At 43.0% G+C, this 25159-nt stretch overlaps 1 pseudogene across 1 annotated transcript in view; it reads right to left on the minus strand.

Moving 5' to 3' along the window:
• The window catches only part of LOC308237252 (ribosome biogenesis protein BRX1 homolog), a 49745-nt pseudogene extending 26870 nt beyond the window's left edge, over positions 1 to 22875 (minus strand). Inside the window, exons 1-2 of the transcript in view lie at positions 22666 to 22875; positions 19222 to 19262 (exon numbers count right to left, since the gene is read on the minus strand). The product of the transcript in view is annotated as a ribosome biogenesis protein BRX1 homolog (transcript). The remainder of the gene's footprint in view (positions 1 to 19221; positions 19263 to 22665) is intronic.
• Positions 22876 to 25159: the final 2284 nt, after the last annotated feature.

A 25159-nucleotide genomic window follows, 5' to 3' on the forward strand; every position in this document is an offset into this window, starting at 1 on the left:
TGCACCCCCCTGCCGATGGGGCTTGACAGGGGACCTGAGGCTGTTCCCCCCTCCCAGTGCAGTGCCGGGGGACCTGAGGTTGCGCTCCCCCGCCCCCCGCCTGGTGGGGCTTGACGGGGGACCTCAGGCCATGTCCCACACCTGGCGGGGCTTGACAGGGGACCTCAAGGCATGCATGTGCCCGCCCCCCCCCCCCCCAGTCTGGGCTGGGGGACCTCAGGCCACGCCCCCCGTCCTGGCACCAGGCCAGGGGACCTGAGGCTACGTTCCCTGCCTGGCGGGGCTTGACAAGGGTGGGACTAGCCAGGTCTGGATCTATCCCAATGAGGGGTGGGGGGCTGCCGAGTCTGGGTCTCACGCAATTTTGAGGCACGTGTGGGTGGGCAGAGACTTGACTCTGGGTCCCGTGGTGTGCCCCAGACTCTGACAGGAGGAAGGTTTTCATATACATTTTACTAATTTTCTTTCATCTCTGACACTTCTATTATAGAGAAAGGGCAAATAGCAATATTAAATTATTTCCTCTAATTAATCCCCTTTTAATGTGCACGAATTTCGTGCACCAGGCCACTAGTATATAAATAAAGCCTAAACAAATTATTATAAACCAAATCAACAGGAAAATTAAAAATAAACTTCATTAACTGATAAAAGGTATTCACAAGCTACCAAAAGCCAAGAGGAAAGAAACATCATACTTAATGTTTGATGAAAATCAGAAACAAGGAAAAACTTGTTTTTCCTTTGCTATCACTTCTTAATTAAAACACTGTAATGGAATGTTTTGCCAGAGCATTAAGACAATAAATAAAAAGTATCTTTAAAAACCTCTAAAATAGAAATTAACTGAAAATGTGAAAGACTTTTCTTAAGGAAACCATAAAATTATCCAGGATGACAGAAATGATCATTTGAATAAATAAATTTATTATAATTCTCCAAAAGTTAGTCTTACATTTAATATAATCCAAATCAAAATTACAGCAGGATTTTTGAAGGAATTTGATAGGTCGATGCAAAAATGAATGTAGAATAAAAGAGCCCTTAACCATAAGAATATCACAAACATTTTTTAAAAAGAAGAAAGAAGTTTATCAAAACATATATAAACGTATTAACAACACAGGGAAATTAAACCTGACTGGTATCAAAATAAGAATAGCATATCAATAAATCAAAAGAAACTAGAAATAGATCCATATACATGGAGATTTTATTAAAAAAGAAGAAGAAAGCTGGTGTTTCAAACCACTGAGTAAATGATTCATTTTCAATAATTGGGGTTGGAGCATCTGAGTATTAGCTTTAAAAAGTAATAAAGGTATGACCCTTTACCTCATAGAAATCACAAAACAAGTTAATTAAAAATATAGATTTTTAAATTTAGAATTAATTTTAATTAAATATTTATGTTAATTAAAAATATAAAGAAATGTGTATGACAATTATAAAATATATCTATAATTCTGGAATAAGGGAGGTCATCTTAGATAAGAGATGAAAGCAAAATATTAAAGAACAAATTAAGCCCTAACTGGTTTGGCTCAATGGGTGGAGCGTCAGCCTGTGGACTGAAAGGTCCTGGGTTCGATTCCAGTCAAGGGCACATGCCCTGGTTGTGGGCTCAGTCCCCAGTGGGGGCTGTGCAGGAGGCAGCCAATCAATGATTCTCTCTCATCATCGATGTTTCTATCTCTCTCTCCCTCTTCCTTCCTCTCTGAAATCAATAAAAATATATTTTTAAAAAAGAACAAATTAATTTGACATAAAAATGAAAACCTTATGTATGCTAAAAGATGACATAAATTAATTTTTCAACCAAACAACAGAAAAAGGAAAATATATTTAAATTCTATATAACAAGGAAAAAGTTAGTATCCAACATTTAAAAACAACTCTTACAAGTTTATATTCTAAAGTTCCACAAAAATGGGGAAAGAATGTAAATAGGCAATTCTAAAAAAGGAAACCCAAATAGCTAGTAAACATGAGAAGACTTGCGGTCTCACTGATCAGGAAAAAAAAGGGAAATTAAAACAAGAATGTAATACCATTATTTAAACAATCCAATGGGGGGGGGGGCAGGATAATGTCTATGCTACTGAGCCTAAATGGGGGAAAAATTATCCATAATTGCTAGTAATGAATTGGTGCAGTTACTTTGGAAAGCAATTTTGTGGCATTTGTTAGATTTCTGATTGCACATATTCTATGTCTTGTCACTTCCAGTCCTAGAAATCCACTCCAATAAGTGTGCAAAGAGGCATGTGTGAGATTCTGCAGCATCAATTAAAACTGCTTACTTAAAAAAAAAAGAAATAAGAAGCATATACATCAACAGAGGAATGGTAATTATACCAACATATGATATCTATTTTATAAACTCCTAGTATATTATGGGACACATTTATTTGAACATGAAAATGTACAGCATATTATTAGTTACACTTTAAAAAATTAATACTATGTATCTTTTTTTGTAATGAGATATTCACTAATGCAAACATGCAAGAAGGTCTCACACACAGTGCTCACTGATAATAATGGCTACTTGCACGGAAGGGCCTGGAAATTAAATGTCATGGTAAAGTAAGGCTCGGTTTTATCATAACACTGGAGGCCCGTTGCACGAAGAGATTTGTGCAATAGGCCTTCCTTCCTTTGGCTTCCAGCACTGATTTTCCTCTGGCACCTGGGACCCAGGCCTTCGCTGCAGACTCCAGCCAGAGTCTGCCTTCTTCATCTTTGCTGCAGACTCTGGCCGGAGATTGACATCTTCATCTTCGCTGCAGACTCAGGCCGGAGTATGCCATCTTCATCTTTGCTGTAGACTCCAGCCGGAGTCTTCCATCTTTGTCTTCGCTGCGGCTGGAGTGCTGCTCCTGTAGATCCCTTCTTGCTGCCTCCCCCGCTTCCTCTCATAGCTGGCGTCCTGCCCCGACCGGCCACTCCGCGCCTGGAGCAGCTGGGTGGCCACCATCTTTGTTCTTCTAATTTGCATATTCCCTCCTGATTGGCTGGTGGGTGTAGTGGAGTGATGGTCAATTTTCATGTTTCTCTTTTATTAGTGTAGATTTGCATATCCCCTAAAGAGGTCCATGTCTGAATCTTTGGAACACATAAGTGTGTTACTTTACATTTAAAAAGGAACTTTTTAGGTGTGTTAAGGATTTTGACTTGTGGAGATTATCCTGGGTTTTCTGGGTGGGCCCAATATAGTCATAGGGTCCCGGTAAGATGGGTTCAGGAGGGTCAGTCAGGAATGTGACAATGGAAGGAGGGAGAGAGACTGAAGATGCTGAGTTGGATGCTGGCTTTAAGACGGAGAAAGGGGCCACAAGCCAATGAGTGCAAGCAGCCTCTAGAAGCCGGGAAAGGTGAGGAGCCAGAGTCTCTCCAGGTGTCCCCCAGAGGACTGCAGCCCTGTTGATCCAATTTGAACTTCTGACCTCTGGAATTATGATACATTTGTATTTGTTTTAAGCCTCTAAGTTTGTGGTAATTTGTTACAACAATAGAAAACCAGTACAACTAGCTATAATAATAATTGAAGAGTCAGTAAATAAACCGACATTAAAAAATAAGTTTGCCTTAATTAGGAAATAGCGTCCACTCCATCTCACACAAATGGTGTTAATGTCAAGATACACTCGATAAAAGTTTCCATATACAGAGATAGTACATCAAAGTAGAAGGGAAAAGAGTGAATCTAAATTATTGGTACCAGCAACTATTTTCATTTAAAATTCTCCTATATCACATTTTTATTCCCATCAGGGAATTTCCAGTGATGTTTTCTGGCTCCTGGTCAGGTTGCGGCGGTATCTTGTTAGCATTCCCTGTGAATAAGTTCTCCTCAGTTCCAACACATAAATATCTCCCTTGCCAGCTAGTTCCTCTTGTATCTTATTGGTTTTCCCTGAGATTTAGAGCAAACATTTCACAGCTCTTCCACGGGAGAGTACTGCAGCCTTCCAGACAGGCTATGGGCACACAGGGACACAGCGTGCATCTTTAGGGCAAAGGAAAATTGTCCTAAGCAAGCTTTGAAGGTCACTCTCAGCTGCTTTATCTTCTTAAATAACAGCAGAAAAGGTAAAGTATAACTTTTAAAACTGACTTTATTTTTTAGAGCAGTTTAGTCTACAGTAAAATGAATAGAAAGGCACAGATATTTCCCATGTTTCCTCTGCATCCCCCACACAAGACACAGCCTCCCTTATTATCAGCACTAGAGGCCCAGTGCACAAATTCGTGCACCAGTGGGGTCCCTCAGCCTGACCTGTGGGATCCAGCCGAAACAGGCTCTCTGACATCCCCCGAGGGGTCCCGGATTGCAAGAGTGTGCAGGCCAGACCAAGGGACCCCCACCGGTGCACAATCTGGGTGGGAGAGGGATGCCGGAGGTTGGCCAGCTGGGGAGGGAACGCGAAAGGGCTCCAGGGCGTATCCGGCCCATCTCTCTCAGTCCCCATTAACTGGACCCCAGCAGCAAGCTAACCTACCAGTTGGAGTGTCTGCCCCCTGGTGGTCAGTGTACGTCATAGCAACTGGTCGACCAGTCGACTGTCTGCCCCCTGGTGGTAAGTGCATATCATAGCGAGCAGTTGAGCAGCCTTACCATATCATTAGCATATTATGCTTTGATTGGATGAACGGCCGACCAGATGACCAGACACAGTACATTAGGCTTTTATTATATAGAATTCCCCACCAGAATAGTGCATTTGTTACAGCTGATGAGCCTACTTTGATACATCATAATACCCAAAATCCACAGTTTACATTAGGGTTCACTCTTAGTGTTGTACATTCTAGGGTTTGGACAAATGGTAATGATATGTATCCATCATTATATCACACATATAGCATTTTCACTGCCCCCCAAATCCTTTATGCCTCCTATTCATTTCTCCCTTCCCTCAATCCCTTGGCAACCACTGATCTTTTTACCGCCACCAGTTTTGCCAACCATACCACAAAAAAAAAAAAAGTTAATGAAGAGTACCTTTAAAGTCTTGTTTGATTTTAGCTTCTGTTAAAATCAGACTGATCAACCAAATTCACCAGTTGCATTTTTTTCCACTGACAGTGTTTTTCCATATTATTGTCTCCTAATTTATTTTCCATCATCAAAAAGCACTTAAAATATTAATGACCCACACTCCAGAACAAGTTCCTGGATGAAAGCCCTTGGTTGGCTACTAATGGGCCAGGTTTATAACCTGCTTTTTATTTTTTTATTTAAACACCATCTCCAAATTCAAGAGTTTCAGAAAGACTACTTTTTATTAGAATACTTTGGAAAGTCTGGAGTGAGGGATGCTATTTTTGTGATAGAAGGAGGGTAAGGTTAGAAGAGGTTTAAGACATGCTTTTCCATTGATGGGATTGATCTATTATGAAATTGAAACATAAGACAAATTGCCCTCTTTTCCACTTCTGCTATTAATGCCATTTTTTCCATTTAGAGTGTCTTAGGATTCTTGGGAAAGCTTCTCTAACAGTCTCTCAGGCAGCAACTGTGCCGAGCTTGCAATGAAAGCGACGAGGTGATGAGAACACAGAGTAACAGTCCGTATAAACCAAGCCTGGAGGAAGGAACACTATTTTTACACCTTTTAATCAGGCTATATTATTTTCTATTTTCAACACAATTCAATTTAACCATTTTGTGGCGCTCCCTCAAATAGATGGGGTTGTATCCTCTCTCAGTAGTCACAGCGTAAGTAGAAATGGAGGGTGAACAGGTCCGGAAGACAGCATTTGGAGTCAAGAGCATTGGATTTTGCAGTCCATCTCTGCCAAGTTCCAGCTAAAGACCTTAGACAGGTTTCATACACTCACTGAGCCTTTGTTTCTCATCTGTTAAATGGGCATGGGAATGCCCCCTTCGTTTGGCTGCCATGAGTCCTGCATGAGATATAACCCTCCTCACACTGTCAGGTACATACTAAGGCCTCACTAGATGACAATTGTTGCTCTGCAGTTTGCATTTTTTAAATCACTATGATGATCAGGAAAATTTATTGCTGTGACTCATAAAATCCATTCACTCGGCTTAAGCCAATTTATTTTTGCTTAAATCTGTGCCATCCTAGACTGAATACACACCATGATACTTACTTAATTATGTAAATTAGCAAAAGTTATTTAATTCATAAGGCTAGTCAGGTCCACTTCTTAATGGAATTTTCTGAAATAAACAGCTATTTTGGATTAGATGATACTTCTGAAGAAGATATCCTTTAAATATCACATTTATGTAGTCATGGGACGCCAAAACCATTAAATTCTGTTACTTAAGCTACCCTCTGTTCACAGAGCCATTTATCCTTAAAGGAAGGAATGAACCCAAAGGGATAGGATGGGAGCAGGCTCCAGACTAAAGTATGTGTCTGTGAATAATTAACCTCTCTCATCCTTCATTCATTTTATCAGGTTTTTGTTTGTTTTTGTTTTTTTTTTAGCACCTGCTACTTATCAAGGGTAGTTCTAGGAGCTGGGAATAGAGCAGCAATGAAACAAAGTCCTTTCCTTTTTTAAAAAAAAAAAAAAAATATATATATTTTATTGATTTTTTACAGAGAGGAAGGGAGAGAGATAAAGAGTTAGAAACATCGATGAGAGAGAAACATCCATCAGCTGCCTCCTGCACACCCCCTTCTGGGGATGTGCCCGCAACCAAGGTATGTCCCTTGACTGGAATCAAACCTGGGACCTTTCAGTCCACAGGCTGACGCTCTATCCACTGAGCCAAACCGGTCAGGGCCAAAGTCCTTTCCTTAAACACACTGGGAACAGGCTATCAACAAATAAGCAAATAAACATATAGGTCATATTCTAAGATGTATTGTCAAAAGCATGCAAGATGGACTGCCAGCTTGGGAGTGGAGTGGGGGAATCAGAGAAAGCCTTTCTGAAAAGATGATAATTGAACAGAGATCGGAAGCAGCGCAACAAGGGATAGAATGTCTGGGTAGTATCCTCAGACTAACCAGAGACATTATATTTGGTGGCTTAATGACAGTGACTCAGCTTTAACTGAAAATCATCCAGAAGGAGCAAACCAACATTCTGAATGTCTAGAATTCATGACCTTAGAAAGTATTTCCAACTTTACCATTCAGTGACAGAACCAAAGCACCTAGAAAGGAATCTTAGGATGTGTATAATTTTCCAGAACTTTGTGGTAAAACCAGTGCACTGGAGAGAGAAAAGAATCAGCTGTTTTATTATGGAGTGAAGAAAGGTGATTCCAAACTGGGAAGCAGGAGAATCCTTTACTATGGTGTGTGGATAGATGATAAACTAAATGGGAACAAGACATTTGGTGCCATGCTGAGATGGCATTGATCCACTGGAGAAAAATCTTTAGGCCAAACAAAAGGCAAGAATCATAGAATTTCAAAACTTTAGATAAGAGCCACAGTCATTCATAAAAAAGTGGACCTAACACATATTCAATAAGAAGAGTGACAACTACACAAACATTAGCATCTTCTAAAAAGAAAATACTGTAGTACAAAAATGCCCTTTCAAAATGCCCAAGCAAACACACGATTTATTCATTTCATATATATTGGTCACACAGATGATAGACATTCAATTCTCAATGCTGTAAGACACTGTGTGACATGAAACATTACGTTTAAGGTAAAAGGAACAATTTAGCCTTAATCACCAGGCAGTTCTGTGATGGTGAGACTTGTTTGAATCAGAAAAACCCTGGCTAAATATTCTCTGCCATTATTTTGCTTTAGACATCCTGTCAGTTTAGCTTCAGGCTCAAATCTCGTAATTGTATGGGTTGTCTTTTCAAAGGGATGCTGGCGGCTGCCAATCTATCTGACACATGCTGATCAGGTAACTGCACCTGAGCAATCTTCCAATCCAAAATGTAATAATATGATTGTGAAACTTGCACATGTCCATACTAGAGAAATTTTGACTTTCTGTATTCTCTTTCCAGGACCAATAAAACGTTTTGCTTCTTTGTCTTCAGTTTCTTCCAATCCAGTAACATAGACTCATGGGCTTCTTGGGAAGGTTGTCTGGGCTCATGGCTCATTCAAAACAGAGGAGTAATGTCAGCTGTGTGCTGTTTGTTGTGGGTTACCAGTTGTTGGAAGTGATCCCGTATTGTGCCAGGCAGAAGTTAGGAGGCAATCTACATATCTACCTAATAAAAGAGTAACATGCTAATTGACTGTACCTTCACGACACCCACCAGCCAATCAGGAGTGAGTATGCAAATTAACCCAACGACACAGGCGTTCCGCACCACCCCAGCCACTCCAGGCCTCTGGGCAGCGTGGGAAGGCAGAAAGGTGGCTTCGGCCAGAGCGAAGACACTGCCGGCAGCCAGGGAAACGAAGGCCCATTCTTGCAAGAATCTTCATGCATTGGGCCTCTAGTTTATACATAACAAGTCACATGTTACATTTTAAAATTAGAACCCACAATGAACCAGGCCCTGTGCTAGGTGATGAACAAAGAATGGGGAAAAAAAAGTTCCTTATTTTAGGTTGATTATGCTGCTTAAACAGTTTAATAGATTCTAGCTTGTTGGGAACGTTTTAAATCCAAGTTTAGAAAATCTTAATTTAAAAGACTAGGCCATAGCCATATTATAGGCTAGAATACAACAAGGATGTCAAATTGAAGATTCTGAAGGAAAAGATCAATAGAATAAGGATCCTAGCTAACACTTGGTAAAAATGTCAGACACTTACCAATTTCAGACTGTCAAATTTCACAGCCATATTAAATGATGAAGAAAAGTGATCACTACGGTAATCTTCGATCAAATGAAATTCACTACAGACCTAAACACTGTGTTTGAAATTATGGGGCCCCTACAAATTGTCCTGGCAGAGCAAAGCCCTGAACTAGATAGGGAAATGGCATAAGCATGGGGCATAGCACATTTCATCAGCTATTGACAACTCGAAGGACTTGAAAGAACCAAATAAATTAGTGTTCTTAAAATACTACCATTTCCCATCAAACTTAGAGAATCTGAGCTTCTGAAACCAACAGGATGGGACATGTTTGAATGATCAATTACATAACACCTCAGATTGTTAAAATTAAGATATCATTGCACCTGAGAATTAATTGATCATTAAGACATGTCTGGTCAATCTATTTCCAAATGACTTTTCTAAATTCATTGAAGAGCTTGGTATTGTAAAACTCTTTAAATGAAATCTAGTGTGGGTAAGACCTACAGGATCAGATCATAATTAAATGTGCAACTTGAGAAAACATACTTCTAAAACTAGCATTGTTTTTTTCTGGCAAAGGAGCAAAAGTGGATTTTAAAAATACAAACACATACACATACCACATTAAGTTTTTTACGTATTCAATCTATTAACTTGAATGATATTTTTTAATTTCAAAAATGCTCACCCACAGGAGAAGATTTGACTTTGGGTGGTGGGCACATGGTCCTATATACAGATTTTGTAAATTAGTAATCCACACATGTAACCTATATGTTAATGTTGACTAATGTCACCCCAATAAAATTTAAAATAATTTTTAAAAATGCTCACTCATATTTAAAGTGACTTCATAACCCGGGAAGATTAGGGTCTTGCCATATTAGTGGTGCTGAGGGCTTTATCTAGAGCTTCTCATTTAATCCTCACAATAACCCTAAAAGACTTAACCATCTGAATCCTGTCAGATGGGTTATTTGGCAAAAATATGCTTGACTTCAACAGCATGATTACTAACGAGAGTGATAAGGCGTGTGAGACTGCAGATGGCTTCTTGTATCCAACAAGGAGCACCTCCTTCAGCCGTGGGCAAACTACGGCCCGCGGGCCGGATCCGGCTGTTCTATCCGGTTCTCTTGCTCTCCCCTCCGCTCCTTTACTTTGAATTTATATTAGTTCACACAAACACTCCATCCATGCTTTTGTTCCGGCCCTCCGGTCCAGTTTAAGAACCCATTGTGGCCCTCGAGTCAAAAAGTTTGCCCACCCCTCGCTAGATCATGACGAGGCTCTGATTTTTACATTTCACAACTTGGCATGTGGCAGCAGTGAATTACTTTGCTGGCTTCCTCGGGAAATGTATCATTTAAGCATTAATGTTCAAAACATTACATTTGGACCAGAGAAAATCCATCAATGTGAACAACAGAATGGAAGTTCGCTGGAGGCAGGAATTAAATGTCTAGGACAGTATCTGGTGCATACAGAATAGGTACACAATAAACTATCTGTTCAGTAAATGGATAAATGGCAATGTGGAGTCAAATGTATTGTCTGAATATAAAGTCTTATATTATATGGACATGTGTTTGGGCCAAGCGTCCCTACTTTTCATTAGATCCTCAAAAGGGTCTAGGAAATGGGTGAGGGTTCAGGGCTAGAAGAAATGAGGGATTCTGAGACTGGGCAGTAGGTGGGACTAGATGGCTTCTAAGGACTTTCCAACTCTAACATTTGACCTCAAAATGCTCATATCTTTTATATTGTCAGTATGTTTACACCTCACCATGCACCAGCCCTGAAAGCCCAACTTCTAATCAAGAAACTGAAGGGTCGCCCTGACCGGTTTGGCTCAGTGGATAGAGCGTCGGCCTGGGGACTGAAGGGTCCCAGGTTCGATTCCGGTCAAGGGCATGTACCTTGGTTGCGGGCACATCCCCAGTAGGGGGTGTGCAGGAGGCAACTGATTGATGTTTCTCTCTCATCGATGTTTCTAACTGTCTATCCCTCTCCCTTCCTCTCTGAAAAAAAATCAATAAAATACATTTTTTTAAAAAGAAACTGAAGGGTCTCTCTTATAAAGGAATTGTAATTGTATTAAAACGGAGGGGAGCTTGATGGAATTCTAGCGACCTATCAGAGAGGGCCCTCCAGCTCTGCTAACATAGGAAGCCCCACCCTCCTGGGTTTTTTCTATCAAGTTCAGGCCACCAGAAGCCCCTCAGCAGCAATCCACCTGTTGTGAATTTCCAGGAGTGAGAGTAGATTTAATGTGTAGCAACCACACTTTCTAGACTATTGTTTCATATGACCAACTACGTTATTATGTATACTTTCTAAGCAATGAATTAATGCCTAGAGTCCATAGATATAAAAAGTCTCACATTGATAGAAAAATAAAGTCAAATGCAATTATATATTTAACAATGGATTTGTGGTGATCATAAATTCTAAACCCAAAATTTGAGTCACAAAACATATAAAAAATAACAATTTTGATTTGTGAATTTATTATGCTAAAAGCCATACAAAGCTCTAAAAAATGAAACCACATAAATTGCATCCTCAGTCTTTTTTTACGTGTGATATGGTTGGCAGGTTAAGAGGAGATATTAATGATTGGTATATATCTTCAAATTACCTTTGTGTGCCTGATTTTGGTCCCAACCTTCTATAAAGGCTAAGAAAGAGGAATAACAGGAAGTCAGGAAATCAAGGCTTCCCTGAAGTTTGAATTGAAAAAAAGCCAAAACAGCAGGGCCGGTGTGGCTCAGGGGTTGAGTGTCGACCTAGGAACCAGGAGGTCACGGTTCGATTCCCAGTCAGGGTGCACGTCAGGGTTGTGGGCTTGATCCACAGTGTGGGGGTGTGCAGGAGGCATCCAATCAATGATTCTCTCTCTTCACTGATATTTCTCTCTCTCTCTCCTTCTCCTTTCCTCTCTGAAGTCAATAAAAATATTTTTAAAAAAGAAAAAAGCCAGAGCAATGGACAGGACAGGACAGAGGTCTGGGACGTGGGGGATAGTGTCACTAGATGAGCGAGAATTTCTCTGCATGCTCTGGCTCTAAGTTCAGTTCCTCCCTCATGACGTGGCCTGATCCCCACGGTCTCCTGGTTGATTCCTATCCCTCCTTCTTCACCTTCCCCAACTTTGTTCTTGAGGAAATCCTTCTAGTCTAGGAAAGCCTCTATACACCATGCAAGCTTGTTACATGCTATTCAACTAAACAAATTTGATACCATTCTAATCCTATTATCCCAGCCTGGGCTAAATTATTACAAAGCTTGTATTATTCCCACAGCGTGAGAGGAGTGTTATCCACGAGCTTGGGGCTGTGTGAAAGAAAACCAGGTAAAACTACCATGTCTCTGTGAGTGCCTCATTATCTCAGCCGAGGAGATGAACGTTGTCTGATTATTCTCTACCATTCTCCAGCTCCAATCTGCGTTTCACATTTATTGGTACTTTTATAGTTGACCTTCAAGCTGGTTGACAGCTTTCAACAGTGATGTTGAACAGTGAGAAGTACATCGCTCTCCCTACCAACACTGTGCTGTATGTGGCTCCTGCCTCTCACTTTTGTAGCTCTATCACGTATTATCATCTCCTAATATAAATAAAGAACTAAAAGTCGATGAACAGAATGTTGCCCTATGCACTATATTAGAAAAAAGAGTAGCTTAGTCAATGTTATTGGAAAAATAGAGCAAAAAACTAAAAATAAGAAATAGCTTTTCTAAAATAATAAGGATTAAAACAAATGCTTCTGACTCTATATTTTCTATTTATGGACCCAGATGGATATGGACTAATGCTGATCAATAGAGGCTTTTCTATGGCAATAGCTTTTGTCATTTTTAAGAAAGCATGAATAAAAAAATCTGGTTAAATCTCACTTAAAAAATAATATCCAGGTTCTACCAATTTCATATGTCCTGCATATATACTAAATATCATGTATATCTAAATACCATGTATAAGTTTTATACATATGACTTTAGGGTATTTGTTATTTTAGAAAATTTACAGAAGTGTGAGTGCTTAAAACAATTTTAAACTATATTGAAAGCTAACAAATTGTCACTTAAATATCTGAACTGAAGGACCTGGTCTCTGAGAACAGCAAGAAGCTTAGGGTATTTCCATTGCACATAATTTCGTGTGAATGCTCATGAATGTAAGTCCTTCCCTATCATCAGAGTATCCTGTTGATAAATGTATTTGCATGTGAGATAAAATACTCTAAACTGCATTTATATATCTATGAAAATGGGCAATTACACCACATTAAAATAATGAATTTAAATGTTCAACAAAAGCATATGCCTCTGTGTATTTTGCTACAAGGAAGCAGAGAGCTAAGGAAAGTACTTGATTTGAAAATTCATCCAAAATAGTCTCTATATAAAAAAGAAGGAGTATGAGAGTCTTGAATGTCATAAAAGAAGTTTAAAATTAACTAGAGCTATTAAAAATGTTAACTAGGTTCTGTAAAAAAGTCAGTCAGTTGTATCTTTTGTCTACGCAACACCAGCGAATAGACACATGAAAGCACTTTGAACAATGTGTGTATGTGTCTAAACAGAACTTTTCTGATTGTAAAAACGTTTAGACCTTGAAACAGGTCAACGAGATGAAAACAGTGAAATTTCCCTCCCTATAAACTCTCTGGACCTGAATAAGGGGCTGCCTGGACCCCTTCCTGAACAGAGGATATTGTTCTGCACAACTCTGAGGTTCCTTTTCATTTTGCCATTGTATAACATTTCTAATGCTACAAGATTAATATCAGCATTCTGCCAGCTTTCTTGACTTTTGGCTTTTATTTCTATTTCCTTTAGCAAGGCGGAATTCAATCTAGGTAGCAAATGATAGCATCAGGGCTTTAGTGCTTCCAGATCTTCTCCTCTTTGCTGTCTATTGTATGATACGTAGCAATGCCCTGCAGAAGGAAGCTGTGGGCTTCACATGGCATTCCTGGAACAAATGAATCTTGCAGGCTGTCTTGGATAGTCCCTTGGTTATTGCCCACATCTCAAATCATGCTTCATTGGAGCATGACATCACAGTGGACACATGACCCTTTTAAATTCAGTCTGACCGTGATGGACAGCCACGTAAACCCCAATGTTCACGGGCCCCCGATCACGATGTGGCGAAGCCTAACCGTGGTGCCCTCCGCGGGGACGTGGTCTGTGGATGCGGTCTCACTAGATCAACCAGCGTAAGGCCATTTTCACACATTACCCGTCATTTCAATTTGGGTGAGAAGGACTTAGAGAATAATGATCTATGTGGCTGCATATGTGGTCTATTCTATAGACCTATGTGGTCTATTCTCTTAGCCCACAATGATCATACCATTTATGGCCCAAATTAGAACCCTGGTGAGAGTATAATGGAAGATGGGAGTGTCATTAGTAATAACCCTGGGACCGCGGAAATATAGATAGGGACTATTCCCCAAAAAGAGCCGGGAGGATGGCTGCCTTATTTTGAACCCAAGTCCTGGTGCGACACCAGACAGAAAGGCTACGACTAGCGGAGGCACGATGTTAGAGATGTTTGTCATTCCAATTATTTACTGAAAAGGAAAAGTGCTAAGTAGGAAGACAGACAGAGAAAAAGTGCACCCATCGTTGTTCTTATGTTCTTTGACCCCTTCTCTAGTTTGAGAAAATACTGTAACATACAGTATTCTTACATTTTAATTTTAATAATGCATTCCTTTTTCTACAGTTAAGGCATTTACTTTCATTTTAAGGGCTTTGATTTGGGCAGGTCCAACTCTAACATCTTGCATAACAAACCACCTCAACCATAATAGCAAAAACAGCAGCAATCATTTCTTATGTCTCCCAGTTCTGGGAGGTGAGTGGGCATAGCTTAGCAGTCTTACTCTGTGGACTTCCTTGAAGTTGCAGGCAATGCTGTCAGCCATAGTGTCATCTCAAAGGCTTCTCTTCTCACATGAGTGGTAGTCACTGCTGACTGTCAGCGAGGCTTGTCAGCCGGAACCACCTCTGCAGGGCCTCTGCATGTGGCGTGGGCTTCCTCAGAGTCTGGGTTCGAAGAGCAAAAGCATCCCAAGAGGAAGAGCCAGGAGGAAGCTGTCTCTTCTTTTATGGCCTAACGCTGGAGGTCACACAGCGTCACATCTACACTCGATGATGACAGGCACACAGATTCCCCCAGGCTCAAGGGGGAGGGACACAGACAGACCACCTCTCTATCCTGATGGGGGGTGACAAGGTCACACTGTAAGAAGAGCATGTGAGTTGAGAGACGTTTTCAAGGCCAAAGGACAGCCAAGAGATGCAAGAAAAGAATGTTAACTTGAAAAGGCAAACATTTCTGAAATCGACTGAATGAGTTGCCTATTTTTCTTGAATCAAATTTGTAACTTGTAACTTTCTCATTCTTTCCAAATGAATTATTTGAGATAAAATTAATTATTTTTTAATTTAAGCATTATAGATCTAAAAAAAATGTGCGCAATGCAACATTAGCTCAAATTGGTATCCAGTGAATTATATATAGGAGATTTTTTTATGATATAGATTTCTTGACTTACATTTTATTTGTAATATAATGTGCTTATATATGTGTGTATACCTAGAATAGGGTGCAGCAGTGAAATGTCCTCTCGGGATTAGGAATGGGGGCTGCATTTATTATTGAAAAGAAGGTTTATGTTAGAAATAAAAGCTGAAACTATGTTAAAAATAAAAGCATGGTACTCAAAACATCACCTCAAATTAGTAGAAAATTAATTTGGCTGTGATACAGTATTGGGGTAAAACTGGTTTTAAAAAATCTGGTTACAGATTGAGTGTTAGTTTAATTCCAGAAAGCACCTTTTCTCCCAGTGCAAAATTGTTGTGCTGTGACTATATGGAAAAATGTTAGAAGGAAGAGTCTTTTTGTCTCTTCTCAATAGAGAACCTCATCCCGTGTTTTGAAAATTGTCTGTCATATGAATTTTTGTTTCCTATTGAATATAGAAATTAAGAAGTCAACAGGGTTGCCAGATATAACAAGTAACACCACTATAGGGTGCCCAGCTGAATTTAAATTTCACATAAACTGTGACTACATTTTTAGTATATCCCCTATAACTGTATCCCCCAAATTTTGCAAATATCAAGCCTCCTGAATTTTATTCTGCAAGTCTAGAAGAAGCAAGATACTTGCTTTCCCAACCTCCTGTGTAGCTAGAATGCGACACAGAATGGCCTTTGTGACCTAAGATTGACCAATTAGATGAACTGGCCCAGACCTTGAATCAGAAAAAGCAGGAACGGTGGAGAATCGATTTAGTTAGTGGTGGTAGTAGCAGCAGCAACATCAAGTTTCCATGGCAACAATGATTGTATCTCAGTGGTGCCCAGCAGTGAAGGCTCTGGCATCCTATGTCCAGTAGCAGCAGGAATGTCTCCACTGGACTGATTCTGGGGTGTGGTTTTACTGCTTAGCCTCTCTCCTTCCTGCCCCATTTCTAAGAATTCTTTAAAATTCTTGAAGATACTTTGGACTACACAGCATCCTTTCAAGAGATTCCTTTTCTGTTGAAACCACTCATAATCATTTATATATATATATATATATATATATATATATATATATATATATATATATAAACCAATTTAAAATCAGAAGAGAATAATCTGGAGAGGGAGAAAAAAAGAATATAAACATTCAGATATAATAAATGTTCAGGCATCTTCTTAGGACAACAGAATCTTTACTTCTAAGACAGAGGTGGGGGACCTTTTTTCTGCCAAGGGCCATTTGGATATTTATAACATAATTTGAGAGCCGTACAAAATTATCAGCTTAAAAATTAGCCTGCTATATTTGGTCAAACAATTAACTCACCCTTAATGCCTTGGTGGAGCAAGACCAAATGATTTCATGGGCCTTGTATGGCCCTCGGGCGATGTTCCCCAGCCCTGCTCTAAGAGCAGAACATGGACTCTGGAGTAACGTCCCTTGGGGTCACAGTCCAGCTCTGGCACTTAACTACCTAAGCGACCATGAGCAAGTGACTTAAGTTTTCTGTTGATCAGAAAAGTTTGGGTCCACATCTGTACAGTGAGCATAACAATGGAGTCTATCTCACAGAATTGTGTTGAATTTCAAATGCGTGAATATGTAGAACAGAGACTGGCACATAGAAAGCCGTGTATACATGTTTAAAAAACAAAAAATAATCACCATTCACAATTCTAAGTTGTAGAATTGAGGCAAAAACAGTCAGTTGTGATTACCATGCTGATTCTCTCCTCCAGATGCCAGGAAGGGACTTCAGAGGAGCCTGCCACGTGTACTAAACCATTCTGTGACTGATGCATGTTAGAATAAGTGGAAGATTCTAAATAATAGTACTCAGATCTCTTGCATTGCATTATCAAGCAAGAGACCTCAGTGGGGCCCTATTTGAAAGTGAAATAAGTGAGATTAGGGAGGAAGTGTAAAAACCTACATATTGTAAAACATCCTCCCCACAGCTTGTTATGGTCTTATAGAGTTAATTATTAATGGAGTAGGCAGAACAGGTATATATGGTATGATGAGACAGCTAAAATACCATTAGCAGATTATAAAGGGGGGTTATTTGATTAACTGATTGGTATTACAGGTCTTGGCGTAACAGCATAGAGGGTTTGGAATTTTCAGTAGAATCAATGATAAGAAGCAAGAGAGGGAATTCTGCCATCTCTTGATGAAAAGAGAGGGAGTTGTGAAGTTGAAGCCAAGAGCAGGACAGGAGCATGGCTCAGATGTCAGGAGCCTAAGGGGGAATCAGCTAGAAGGGCCAGAGGGAGGAGGAGGAGATCAACCAAAGAGGAGAGGGAAGAATCTTGCAAACATGTACAATACATGTCTTGATCCCTGCTGTTGTGCCACTACCTATTACTGTGACGAGCATGTACGGTAACACCATGATCTTTTAATGGAAATGTGTGTGTGTGTGTGTGTGTGTGTGTGTGTGTGTGTGTGTGTCCTTTGGGAGTGAAAGTATCACTGGAATTGGACTCAAAATGTCTGGCACTGGAGTTTCAAGACATGAGCTTTGGAGCGAGGCAGATCTCAGTGTGTGACGGATCGATCCACCTTCCTTTGTAAGTTTTATAATAGGGATAAAAAAAAAGTATAATATGTAAGCGTTAGGATTATTTGTATAAAGAATTTATCATGACACCTAGCACTTAGCAAATGCTAAATAAATATTATGATTTTAAAAAATGTATAATAGACGCTTGCGCATCTGATGAAATAACTTCATAATCAACAGGTGTTTATTACGCTCTACCCCACTGGCTCATCTCGAGGTTGGGATCCCTGAGAAGGTCAGTCTCCCGGCTGCTTCACTGTCCAGCCAGCCCACAGATCTCCCTGTCTGGAAATGTTTAAATATTCCCAGTACTACTGTCTTATTTCTCATCCACATAATTCATTGAGAGTCTTCAGTTGGGAAAAAAAAAAAAAAGTGAATACTTCTAAGCAACATCTCATTGATGGGGACTTGCAGATTTAATAGATTTCAATAATTTTAATATAATAAGGTCCTTAACGAATATTTATTGCATGAGTCCATCTCGTCTCCGTTAAGGGCTATCGTTTTGTTTCCATTCCTGATAAGCCAGGCATTCAATACGTCGAGTCATAGCACAGTTAGACAGTTCCTCTGGGAACCAAATCAGCAGGTTGATATGCTGGGTTTTGTGAAGAGTGCTATTTAGGTAGTTTGCTAGCATCTTGGTGATTTTGCACTTTCATTACTAAGTTGTTTTGTGCACACACACACACACACACACATAGTTTCACACCATCAAAAGCGAGAAGCCACTGTGTTTTCTGAATTTAGTATTACAGTGTCAAGGTGATTTTTTTTTTTCTTTTCATTGTTTGGGATTACTATGCTACTCTTTATGAAACTTTGTAGTAAATGATTAACTTACTGGATATGTGAGAAAACAGAATGAATTCCCCAGGACTAATACAGTATTGCATTGTATAAAGCACAATTTACTGAGACAATTGGAACTGAAAAGTCTTAAATAAGTAAAGGGTGACACAGTGTGGTTATAGAAGCTAATTTCATACAAAGCTTCATCCAAAGATTTTTTTAAAATTTAAAATAGGATTAGTTTGCAGCTATTAAAATCTCTTCTCTATACTGCAAATTAACATAAAAATTTAAAAGCTGTAAATTATTTAACTTAAAAGTTCCCCTAAAATAGACACAGGTGGTAATTAATATTATTCATAATAGGCCAAAAGTCACACTACTGGTAAGTGGCTGAGCAGTTTAAAATTTACTTTTATTTGATTTCAGTTACCATGCTTTACACAATCTATAACCTAAGCTTAGGTCTCCATGACTAAAAGGCACCCTCCCTCAATAATTAATGATCCTGGCTTCACATGTCAATAGGATCAATTATATTGCACACATATATTTTTGAGCGATCCCATTAATACCTCAAACAGAACTTCTCAGTGTTAATGTTTTTCACGGCAATCTTGTCAAAGAGAAGACATAGATGTTAATATCCTTATTTTCCAAACAAGAAAAATGAAACTCAAAATATTTAGGTGAGCCCTGAACGGTTTGGCTCAGTGGATAGACCGTCGGCCTGTGGACTGAAGGGTCCCAGGTTCGATTCCGGTCAAGGGCATGTACCTTGGTTGTGGGTGCATCCCCAGTGGGGGCCTTGCAGGAGGCAACTGATTGATGTTTCTCTCTCATTGATGTTTCTAACTCTCTATTCCTCTCCCTTCCTCTCTGTAAAAAATCAATAAAATATATTTTAAAAAACACACACACACAAGTGGATGTAAAACAATTTTTTGAAGAATGCTGCCATCTAGTGGTCAAACTAAGAAATTTACTTACATGTATTCCTATCTAATAAGAGTAAGATGCAAATTAACCATCACTCTGCTACACCCACAAGCCATGCCCAACAGCCATGCCCACCAGCCAATCAGGAGCGAATATGCAAATAAATCCAACCAAGATGGCTACGGCCACAGAGAGCAGGAGGGAGGCTTGGGTTTCCCCGGCAATGGAGGAAGCCAAGCTTTCTGCCTGCCCTTGCCGGCCTAGGCCTCCACTCAAGGCTACAAAGTTTCAATGATAGAAGATACATAAATCCAAACAGAAATGGCAGCAGGCAGCCACGGAGCTGGAAAGAGCAGGAGGCTAGGGTTGCCCCCGGAGATGGAGGAAGCCAAGCTTTCCACACACCCTGGCCGGCCCAGGCCTCGCTTAAGGCTACAAAGTTTCAATTATAGAAGATACATAAATCCCAACAGAAATGGCTGCTGCCACAGAGCAAGCAGAAGGCTTGGCTCTGCTCCAGGCTACAAAGTTTTAATTGTAGAAGATAAATAAACCCCAGATACCAGGGCCTCCACTTGGGTCGCCAGGGGGCATGGCCGGCCTGCAAACCACCACAGGCCCCTCACCCAGGCCGCCCCACACCCCAAGGGAACCCCCACCCTGATCCGGGACACCCTTCAGGGCAAACCAGCTGGCCTCCACCCAGGCACCAGGCCTCTATCCTATCTAATAAAAGAGTAATATGCAGATTGACCATCACTCCAACACACAAGATGGCTGCCCCCATGTGGTCAAAGATCCTGCCCCCATGTGGACACAAAATGGCCAGCAAGGGAGGGCTGTTGGGAGGGACCAGGCCTGCAAGGGAGGGCAGTTGTGGGCGATCAGGCTAGCAGGGCAGGGCAGTTGGGAGGGACCAGGCCTGCAGGGAGGGCAGTTGGGGGCAATCAAGCCTGCAGGGGAGGGCAGTTAGGGGTGACCAAGCCAGCAGAGGAGGGAAGTTGGGGGCATCCAGGCCTGCATTGAAAGGCAGTTGGGAGGGACCCAGGCCTGCAGGGGAGAGCAGTTGGTAGGGACCAGGCCTGCAGGGGAGGGCAGTTAGGGGTGATCAGGCCTGCAGGGGAGAGCAGTTGGGGGGTACCAGGCCTGCAGGGGAGGGCAGTTAGGGGTGACCAGGCCTGCAGGGGAGGGCAGTTAGGGGAAAACAGGCTGGCAGGGGAGCAGTTAGGCATCAATCAGGCTGGCAGAGGAGTGGTTAGGGGGTGATCAGGCTGGCAGGCAAAAGCGGTTAGGGGCAATCAAGAAGGCAGGCAGGCAAGCAGTTGGGAGCCGCAGTCCTGGATTGTGAGAGGGATATCCGACTGCCCTAAACGGGCAGTCAGACATCCCTCAAGGGGTCCCAGATCAGATTGGAGAGGGTGCAGGCTGGGCTGAGGGACACCCCCCACCAGTGCACAAATTTTGTGCAGCAGGCCTCTCGTACATTAATCTATTTCTTAAAAATTTGTGTTAATGTTTTATATGCTGAATATTTTCCTATTCACTAACAGTTAATAATTTCTTATTTTCCTTGAGTTATATGGGATCCATCAATTAAATCTGTCAAAAACAAAGCAACAGGCCCAACCATTGTGGCTCCGTAGTTGAGCGTCAGCCTATGATCCAGGAGGTCACAATTTGATTCCCAGGCAGGGCACATACCCAGGTTGTGGGCTGGATCCCCAGTAGGGGAAGTGCAGGAGGCAGCCAATCAATGATTCTCTGTCATCACTGATGTTTCTATCTCTCTCTCTCCCTCTCCCTTCCTCTCTGAGAGCCCTGAGAGAAGGCGAATAGAGTAAGCATCATGGTTGGTGCGGATTACTGCCTGGGGAAAGTTTCAGGATGCAGTGGGAGGCAAGGGCTTCTCCTAACCCTTTGGGTTCCAGATCCTTAGCTGCCCTGAACTGCATGTCACGTGCATGCTTGGTGTGCACCCCTTCAGCCAGCCTGGGGCAGCCAGCACCCTCCAGGCCTGGGGAGGAGGGGCACAGTCCTAGCACAGTGTTCAATGTGGAGGGGCTCACCCCCAGAAAATCACCCTGGGCAGCTCCTGCAAATTGGCGACAGTCACTCTCATTTGGACCTGCTGCCTGATGGTGCTGGTGTCCAGGGCTCTGCCAGCAACCAGCACACTCGGGTGTCTCTTAGAAGAAAATACTGCCCGCCCTCCCAGACTTTCCTAGCAAGGCTGCCCAGTAACCTGGAACTCTGCTGTCAGTGGGAATGTTGCCCTGAGGGTATTTCTGGACTCATCCTTTGAAGAGCCTGGGGGACCCCTACCCAGTTCCAGGTCCCTGGCGACCTCTAACTGCCCAGCTCCTGCATACACAATTCTCACTTCCTAACCCTCCAGGAAGGAGGGGCCCATCCCCTAAAATCACCCTGAGGCAGCAGCTACAAAATGCCATCATCAGTCCCCGAGAGGACTTGCAGCCTAGGGCAGTGGTCGGCAAACTCATGAGTCAACAGAGCCAAATATCAACAGTACAACGATTGAAATTTCTTTTGAGAGCCAAATTTTTTAAACTTAAATTTCTTCTAACGCCACTTCTTCAAAATAGACTCGCCCAGGCCGTGGTATTTTGTGGAAGAGCCACACTCAAGGGGCCAAAGAGCCGCATGTGGCTCGCGAGCCGCAGTTTGCCGACCACGGGCCTAAGGGATCTCTCCATTTTCCAAACACCAGGCTCCCAGGTGCCTCTCATTAGATGATGCCCCACCCACCAGCCTGCCTCCAGCTCCGCCTTCTGGGCGAATGTGCACATCTGTGTTGTTTAGAGCTCAGAGGCGGGCGGAGGCCTGTGTCCCCAAATCCTGCACCCCTGACTGCACTCTGGTCAGTGACCCCTGCCTACCTGGACGAGGCTACCCATGCAAGCGCGATATGCACTTCTTCAGCCGGCTTTGGTCAGCCAGGGCCTCCCAGGCCTGTGGAGCTGGGGACCCCCCAGCCCAGCCGTCTGCATGTTCTCCAAGTGGAAGGATCGCCATGCCTCCCCGCCCATCCTCCCAATCCCTGCAATCACACTCGGGCGTACCTGTAAACCGGCGACAGTCACACTGTCTTGAGGTGTCCTGGCTTCTCCAGCCACCACATTTCTCACGGTGACATCAGAAGACGCCACTGCCGCCCTTCGGACCCCTCCCCAGTTCGTGACCCCCAAGAGCTCTCCTGTGCCCGACCACGTCCCGGTTCCAGATGCCTTGCCACCTTGGGCCCGCGAGCGCGCAGAACTCACCCCTTCCATCGCCCTGGGCCAGCCTGGGCCCCGCAGGCCTGAGCAGCTGGGGCCCGGCCTGAGCAACCTGCGGAGGCTGCAGTCCAAAGGCAGCCCAACCGGAAAAGCACCTGCGGTGGCAGCTGCACCCTGGCGACAGTCCGTTCCCAGGTGGCCATGCGGCCTGCGGGCCCTTGGCCTCTCCAGCAGCCAGGGCTCCTGGGTGTCTGTCTTCATTAGACGCTACTTGTTGGCCCGCCCGGCCTTGCTCCCACCGTGTCCAGAGGGCGTTTGCGCATGTGTGTAGTTGAGGGCCTGGAGCAGGTAAATAGATGCCTTGTTTCTCATTTCCTGCTCCCCTGCCCCGCCTGCCCCGACCCAAGCCGGTTCCGGTTGGTGACCTTGTAATGAGCGGCTGGCACATGCGCACTTCGCACGTGCAAGTCCCCTTGTACCACCTGCATTGGGCGGGCGGGGCCCTCCAGGCCTGTGAGGCTGGGGTCTGTCCCCAACGACCTGCATCGTCTGCACTGCGGAGGGAGGTTCATTCCCCGAGCACGCTCAGAGGCAGAAGCTGCAAATTAAAGACAGTCAGAACCATTTGGACTTGCTGCCTGTGGGTTCCGAGGGTCTCTTTCTAGAATCCTCCCCTCCAGCCTGCCTGGTCCTGCCTTCGCATCCATCAGCTCTGCTTCAGGGGAACATGCGCCTCTGTGTAGGTGAGGGTTTGGGATGAGGCAAGTGCCTCGTGTTCCCGAGACCCTGCTTCAGTGCCTGGCCCCTCGTGCCCTGTTCCAGGGTCCTGGTCACCCCGAACTAGGCTTTCATGCACCTGTGTGGTTCCCACTTCTTCACCAGGCCTGGGGGGAGCCAGGCCCCTCTGGGCGGGTGGAGCTGGGCCAGGCTCCAAAGACCTGCCTGGAATCCAGCGTGGAGGGGCCCGCCCTGAAAATCAGGAGGCAGCAGCAGCACGTTGCTACAACAGGCCCCATCTGAACTTACTGCTTAACGGGCTCCAGAACCCGCCGTGAACCGGGGCTCCTCGTTGTCTCCAGTTGCATTTGCCACAGTCCCAGCAAGCGAGGCTCTGCGTCCTGAGAAATCTGGCTTCAGGTGATGGGGTCCTTTGTGTACGTACAGCCGTGGACATCGGCCGATGCCTGCTTTCCCCCGGGAGCCCATGATAGTGACAAAACAGAAAACTACTAGGTTTATTCATTTGTTGTCTCCTCATGCTTAAGATTATACCATGGTAACAGGTTGAGGCTAGAATCCTCCTTTTTTTTTTTTTTTTTCTGCTCAAAGCATGTCATGAATTTAACACATTCTTTCAAACTCTTCTCTCATATAATTAACTCGCAAAGAATCTTCACCCTCTCTGCTCAGGGCACATTGTTCTCTTCCCTGTTCCTGGAACATGCTTGGTGCTCCACCTCCGAGCGTTTGCGTTTGCCGTTCCTCCTGCCAGGTATGCCGTTCCCTTGAGCATCTGCAGGTCCTGCCCCTCCTGCCTCTTCACATCTTCACTCTGAGGTCACCCTCTCATTATGAGCTTCCCCAGGACCTCATTTAAAATTATACACCCCAACACTTCCCAGCTCCTCCCTTCCCATCTTTAATTTCCTCCTTAGCGCTTATGACTAACAGTCTAGAAAATTACTTATCTTATCATTGGTCACCTCCACTAGAATGCCAGGTCCTTGAAGAGAGGCGCTTCGGTCGGGTTTGTCCGCAGCTGTATCCCCAGATCCTGCAGCGTGCCTGATGGACAGCTGTCAGCACTCATTTGTCCTGTGCATACATCGACCCATGAAAGAACTGAGCTGTCAAGTGTTCCCTCCTTTTTTTTTTTTTTTAATATATTTTATTGATATTTTACAGAGAGGAAGGGAGAGGGATAGAGAGTTAGAAACATCGATGAGAGAGAAACATCAATCAGCTGCCTCCTGTACACCTCCCACTGGGGATGTTCCCGCAACCAAGGTACATGCCCTTGACCGGAATCGAACCCGGACCCTTCAGTCCGCAGGCCGACGCTCTATCCACTGAGCCAAAACGGTCAGGGCGTTCCCTCCTTCTTTATTTTTGTTTTTAGTCTTTCCTCATGGGTGGAAATGTGAATGAAAGGTGAAAAAGACAAATGAATAGCCAGCTTAAAGACAGACAAGTCAAAGGAAGAAGGAGGAGGAAGGCCTTATTCTTGCAATACAGGCTGTCCCTCGGACAAGTCTGGCATAGTCAGCCTTTGCCACGCTTCTGGATTTTCCTCTGGTGTTTTCTGTAGGACACACAGTCCAGGATAATATCAGCAAAG

This window comes from Plecotus auritus (genome assembly GCF_963455305.1).
Source record: "Plecotus auritus genome assembly, chromosome: 12".
In the NCBI taxonomy this organism is placed as follows: domain Eukaryota; kingdom Metazoa; phylum Chordata; class Mammalia; order Chiroptera; family Vespertilionidae; genus Plecotus; species Plecotus auritus.